Below are 7376 nucleotides of genomic sequence, written 5' to 3' on the forward strand. Positions count from 1 at the left end.
CTCTCGATTCACTCAAGATGGGTTTTAATCTGGGGAAGAATCAGAGTGGGTGATGAAGAGACCAGAGGGAACCTTGTTTTGTTTTTTAGGAGGCATTTGGGATAACAAACCTCAAGAAGATCATATTGAAGAAAACCCATAAACTAAGCCTTAAAAAAAATGTTCATTTTACCCCTATTTCTTTTCATAGAGGTTCTATATGGCAGTGGAAAATTCAACCCCATTTTGTCCCATGGAAACAGGTACTAAATGTGTCATCATCATTAAGATGCCAAATTTCACACCCTGAACTCTGCTTTGTGGGTGCAGAACTCTGTGATATCTAAAGCCAGAGAGTCTCATGCTCATATTAATCCTTCAGAATACCAAATTCTTTGAAAATACAATGTTTAWCTCAACCTGAASTRCAAATCCAGYRCTTAATTTCTTCCACTTCYTCYCATCCCTAAATCTGGGGAGAAGATATGAAGATAAATTCATCACTTTTGCAGAGTTTGGATGCAGGCTGATGAGCACCAGCAGCTTCAACAAGTCTGCAGGAAAGCAGGAGTGAAGAGTAAACCAAATACAGGTCCATGGTTGAGGAAGGGCAATGTCTTCCCTGTGCCCTGAAAGAGCCAAAAGAGGGAAAAAAAGTGTGATTGTTGTATGTAGAAGGAAAAATATAGATGGAGGGAGGATGAATAATTCAGTCTGGTGTTTCCTAACATTTTGGTGGCTGTTTTTTTAACCTTCACACTGTTTTTTTTTTTTTTTTTTTAAAGCATTTTGGTTGCTTTCTGCTGTGGAAATAACACACATACAGGGTGCTTATGGGTGGTATGGACTCCATACTTTGTCACAAAGGAAATAAAAGTGTGTTGTGCCTGTGCATGAGTGTGTCCACACCCAGAGACCTGGAGGGCCCCTGTGTCACCTGTCTGTCTTTGCTGGTTCCCTGTGTGCCTGTGTGGATATCTGAGCTACAGCTCTGCAGAAACCAAGGCACAACACAAATTTACAGCAAATTTATACCTGTTTCACACAATCCCCTGAGGCTAYGCAGACTCCCGGGTGGATGTTGGTTCCCTCTATCTTAGAAGTATATTTCCCTTGTTATAAGTTTAAATTAAGGCTTTGACCTGAAGCTCAACTCATTTTTTTCTCTTAAGGTACAAAACACCTGGTTATTTAACCTGTCCTTTTACATTTCCACTCTGGGTTACTGTCGRCTCCAGAGGCATTGAAATAATTAATGAAAACCTGTCCTCTGGGAAGACAGMAGTGACTGAAACACTCAGGGAAAGTTTGCTTGCAAGCCTCACATTCTGGTGCTCATGCTAACGTGGATAATTAGTGAACCACCTTCCTGCGTGTTTAGACTTAGCCCATGACCATTTTAATTCCCAGTTAATATTGCATTACAATATTGCAGTGCTACTGTTTATTTCACTGTTTTTATGTTAGAATCACATTAACCTTCTTACATTTCTTGGCTGGATAACTCCTTTCTTTCTAAGCCACAAATCACTCATAACTCAGGGTGGTCCCACTGCTGATGATCTGCTGCCTGCAGATCTGGATTTCTTTATTCCAAGTCAGAATACAATCCTTCAGCTCCAGTTCTGCTTTAAATTACGCTCTTCCCTGATATTCACCAGTCATAGAAGAGCTTCTTCTCTCAGCTGGAACCATTGTGAAAAATTAGGAAGTCAGAAGAAAGCAGAATGGACTGCTGTGAAGGCAGGGGGGTGTTGATGATTTGTTTTTGACACACTCCAAGACTGCCTGTGGCCAGGGAGGACAGAGGATCCTTCTCTGCAAAAGGTGAAGTTGCCTCCCTTACAAAACCTCCAGCCAGTTGCAGAAGGTCATCCCTCTTCTCCACACATGCACAAATGATGGCTGATGAATTTACTTCCTGCTGCGTCGCACTGGAGCAGATTTATAGAATCTGTGATAAATTTTAAACTATATTTAGGGACTCTGAGGAAACAGTAATGAATAGACACAGGTCTTGAACTGTTATTCTTGATTGCAGCTGCTCCATAATAGACTTTTTAAAAAAGTATCAGTATTGGACAGGAAGTGGAGGGGAATATAAAATTATGCTGAGCCCAGAGAAAGGTGGATCCTCGAGTAGGAACTGAACAAGACCCATGGGAAAGCCAAAAATGAGGAAGGAGGGACTGAACATATGATGGATTTCTGAACAGTCACCCAGGGTCTTTCCATTAATAGCAGGCAGGATGTTTTCCTTTATGAAAACCCGATTAAGTTTGTCAGACACTGATAACCTTTCCATAAGGATTTTCATTCTGTGCACTGCATGCATGGACGTAACAGGGATATTCTTGTCTATTAATTTCCGTAGGGTGGCTTTTCTATAAAATCCTGGACATCCAAAAAGAGTTATGCTTCCATCTGCTCCTTCTAACCTTATTTGTATTTCAGGGACCTTTCCCAAAGGGGTCATGGGAGAGGAAGGTGAAAGCCTATGGATTTGATGATATTTGTCTCTGTTGTCTGTGCACAGGTACTGCATGGATGTCATATAGGAATGGTTTTTCTTTTTTTTTTTCTTTTTTTTTTTGTTCTACAGAGTTTTCTTTTGCATCAAGAGATGTAAAACCAGCATGCAGGCTCTGGTGAGGATGTCTGTTCTTATCACTTCATTGGGATATTGACTGGAACTTTTATCACACAAACCTTGAGCAGCAAATTCAGCATCTCTGCTCTGAGYTGCTGTTTCAGTGCTCTGTCTCTCAGCTCTTCCCTTGGAGTGGACAACACCCAGGTCTTCTGTGGGCTCTGGCTTTAGCAGCAGGTCTCAGATTTCACTTGCCTATGGTGCATAGGAAATCTGCCCAAACTGTTCCTGACCTGTCTGAATGGAAGGAGTTGGTCCCTGGAAGATTTCTTTKGTTTCTTTTAAAAATTGAGAAAGAAGAGAATTAGGAGGAAACAAGATTTTCAAGCCTCCTGCATTCTCAAAGRCCTCAGGATTGTCAAGCATTTGAGTGCTTGCTTTACTGGAGTACAGTGGATCATCACAGAGTGAATAAGCAGCTCAGACCAAGATTTATGATGTTTGGAGAGATGAGGAAATCCATGTTTTCCCTGAATTTTCTTTCGATTCAGTCTGGGCTGTTTGATCCACTTCTCTGACATGACATCATGCATTTTTACTGTCCATGTAGAGTGAATAGCTCTCCAAATCTGTCTTCAAACTTTGACCACCAGGTCTTCATCCCAGCGTTGCTTAAACCAATTCCCAGGTTCTTATTGTCTGTTCACCCTCAGAAACTTCTGAGTTCCTTTGACTAACTTCTCCCTTCAGGCTRTTGGATAACCAAATTTTCTCTCTTCTCCACCACAAATCTCCTGGATTAGGAAGATGAGCAATTTTTCCGTTAAGGCAGTGGAAGTCTGTAGTCACTGGCAATCCAGGGACATGGAAGGGAAAACATTTATCACGCCTATAGAAGTTTATTGATTTTGATAAATGCTTTGGCCAAGATCGATCCATATAAACATGTTCCTACTGATGCAGGATAGTCAGAAAGATTTCCAGGTGATTTTAGATAGTTATGTAATATATTTTAAACATAATCTTTGACAATTTTTTAGTTTGGACTATGGTTTAGGAACATGGGTGGATTACATTACCCAGATGGKGGATGTGCCCTCTGCACAGTTTACAGGTAAAGAGATATTTGTGTTCCCATTACCTGCAGTATGGGATTCTGCACCTCTTCTGCTACACCAAAGAGGATTTTTCCTGTCTATAAAAATTCCTGATCTCATTTCAAAAGATCCTGCACTCAAGTGTCTGCTTCTTAATTTCAGAGTCCATTCCCCTGTCTTGTATAATTCATCCTTAAGGCCCCTAGTCTCTGCTGGATTTGCTACTTGTGCTCAGCCATGCACCTTGAAGCATTAAGTGCAGCAGGATAGGATTCAGTTGATTCAGCAGTTGATTCAGAAATATCAGTTAACTCAAATCCTGGCCATATGGAAAAAGTMTCTTCTTAAAAACCTCTCTCCTCTGCATTGGGGTGTTGGTGGAAAGCCTCCTGCCTCTTTTGTCAGCTTTGGCTGAGCCCTGGGTGAGGGCTGGATTTCCTGGGCTGCCACACATTCTTGGTTCTCAAAGGAATAGACAACCTGTCAGAGGTGATCAATAGATGCCATTGCCTGCCCTGGAGTGTGAGGTTTTTCAAAAAGAAACTGCCAGGAGGAGATTCAAGCCTGGGATGTAATCTTGACCACACTCATCTGACGTTCAGTGAGAGGTGGTTATGAAGGTGGCAGACTTCCTTCCAAATGTTCACAGCACATGTGCCTCAGGCAATGAAAAAACAGATGGAAAAGAGTTGTCCAATCCTTCTCTGTCATTACTTTTTATTTATTTATTTATTTTGGTAGCAGTATATCCCAGTGGTTTTTTTCCTCCTTTATACCTTAGGAAAGGTATATCTTGACTTCTGGACAGAAGTCAAGATTTCAGTTCATCCTTTAAAATTTTAGGTAGTCAGGAGAAGCCTATCTCTGTCCACAATTGTATCAGTGTAATTGATWTTGGTGGTGTCAGAGCTGTGAGATTAAGGCTGGAATTAATCCAGAAGGTTACRTCTGAATTATACCCATTGGTGAAATAGAAGTAACATTTGTGTTCAAACCATCTGTGCACTGAGTTTCCAGTAACAACATTCCTGGTTTTGAGGAAAAGCTTGTATTTATAATCTTCTGATCCCCAAAACCTGCATTGGTGCTCATGGGAGCTGGCAATGACTCAATGGGAATGTTGAAAACAGCCAAGGTTTCCTCTTTAGGTCTCTTATAATAAATTTCTGACTGTTCTTGCTGTGTTCCTGGACTATTTTTCACAGTTCTCTACCACCTCAGGCTTAGATTAGGTCCTTGGACCAGGGTAAATATCCAGCTGGAGACATGACCTTTTCAGTTTTATCTAATCAAACATAATTTATTCCCAGCCTTAAGGTTTTCACAGGCTACAAATACAAGGTTTATTTACCAGTAGGTGTCTGGAGCTTCTCAACAGCAAGTAGAGAGAAAAAAACACTGCTAAAGTTTAAATCTTATGCATGTTTTAGGCAGCCTTTTCAGGATGCCATCCACATCTTGGAAAGGCCCATGGCTTTGCCACAATCTGGAAATGARAGAGATAAGTCCCAGCAAAGCAAGGATGACTTTGCTGGCCTTTGACCTTTGCACAAAAGATTTTCTGGTTAGTTTGGAAGTGGCCATGCACCGTTTGACTGCAAGGGATTTTCCAAGGAATGCAGCAGATAGATTCCTATTGCTCCTCTCCTAAAAACTTCCACCCAAAATGGCATCCCAGTAAAGTCTCTGAGGCCCAAAGCTTTTGAGAACTGTGCTTGCTGAAGTTATTCTTCTTTATGTTTATTATGATCAACTAATTTGCATTAAGCAGGTTYTCTTTTTGGTATCAAAAGGGCTCCTGGCAAAAGCAGCAATAATTATAGACACAAACTATTTTAATATTTATCTTATCTAACATCTGAGCATGTATTTGGAGGGCACCCAGACACAGCAATGATGTTAAAGGAGCTTGAAATGCCATAGTATAGGTAAATAAACAAACACATAAATACTTTGATTCTCAGCTACATAGAATTAATGCTTCACATGTCTTAAGGGGGTGTTATTTCACTGGTAAAGCATTGTTAAAGCTCTRAAATCAAGTCAGGACTACTGAGGCCTATTTTAACTTGTGCATTTAACCTGTTGGCAAATTATGGTCACATGGACAMAAATCTATGAAGTGGCCCTTAAATAATTATATTTATTTTTCCCTGCCCACATGAGCTTTGACTGTCTGGGATTGTGGCAGAGAGCTTTAGGCTCCAATGCCAATTTCTGTGAATTATTAGGTTCTCATCTTTTTGCACATCTGAAAAATGGAGCTAATTAGCCTCATGTCATCAAACATTGTGAAAGCATTTGAGATGCAAAGCATTGTATCTCCTTCATTATGCAAGAATAACAATGCACTTCTGAGTGAGAGGTTAAAAGCTTCAAAGCTARAAGAAAAAAGTGGCTGCCATAATATTAGAAACCCATCCAGCTCCAATCAGCGACCTCAGAAATGCCAAAACYCCCTTTACAATAAACCTGCTTTTGCACTACTTTGCCATGGCAGGAGCAGGGTGATGCTCTGTCTGGGAAATATGGTTTTCTGAGATTCAAATCCTGACAGATCTACATCTGCAACCATGCCAACACACAAAGCATGGCTGTGCAAAARTTGGTGGTTGTGTCAGTTGCCAATCTAAAAAAAAAAATTAGAGACAAATAACATGAAAAATAATTCTGGCTTCTAAAGACAGTATTAGGTTAATGGCACTGCATTGGGTTCTTCTCACAGGAGCTAAGTTCCTGGTGAATTGAATGGGTTTGTAGTCCCCCTGAAGCTGTGTTTTGTTTTCAAGTTAGTTTTGCTAAAAAAATAATGCATGAAAGGGATGGAGACTAATTTCAAAAATGAGCTTGAAGGTGTCAGAAAAAAAGCTGTGGGAAAAATAATCTCCAAATATATAATTTCTACATTTTTAAAATGTTTATCTTTTGGAAATATATTTGCTTTCATGCTTAAAAAGAGAAAAGATTGGATATTTTATTTTGTAAAAGCATTCTGCATAAAAAAATGACTTACTTTTAAAAACAACCAACCAACCAACCAACCAACCAACCAACCAACCAACCAACCAAAAGATTATATTAATAAGGCAAATTAATGTGAAAATTTTAGGGTCAAGTTGAACAAAGTATTTTGTTTTGAGCTCTAATGCATTAAAAAATATTTCAGGACAAAATGAAAAATTAATGTTAACCCTCCTTAATTTTTTATATTCRGTTTCCATATGGAATCCCTCCAACAGGAGTGGCACTTGTAGGAAAGGGAAATTTTTTACCACCCCCAGACCATTCTTGCACTTAATCTGCTCTTTGTGATCAATAATCAAGCTAGGCCAACACGGCCTGACTTCAGAAATCCCATCATTAACAGGGATTKTGACATTTTACTGCTCTTTTCAGACACCCTATAGAGATATCCAGTGTAAGAAAAGCTTTATTTTATCCATGACTGACATATTGAACGTACCCATGAAGGAAATCACACATTTCTGTACAGGCAGAACCATCAACAACAACAATGGTGCCATGTAAAAAGAGCATGTGCAGAGTGAGGAGCTGGACTTCTTAGTTGGGCATCTAAATCTAAATCTAAAGGCTTTAAATGACATTGTTATCAATTTACCTGTGAAATAATTGTACCACTCCACACTGGATTTTTGGCATGAAGATTTCTGAGGCCATCTTGCCAGAAGAGCACGAATATGTAGAGAACA

Source organism: Malurus melanocephalus, unplaced genomic scaffold, assembly GCF_030028575.1.
Source record: "Malurus melanocephalus ecotype Western Australia unplaced genomic scaffold, MMel_1.1 scaffold_286, whole genome shotgun sequence".
NCBI lineage: Eukaryota > Metazoa > Chordata > Aves > Passeriformes > Maluridae > Malurus > Malurus melanocephalus.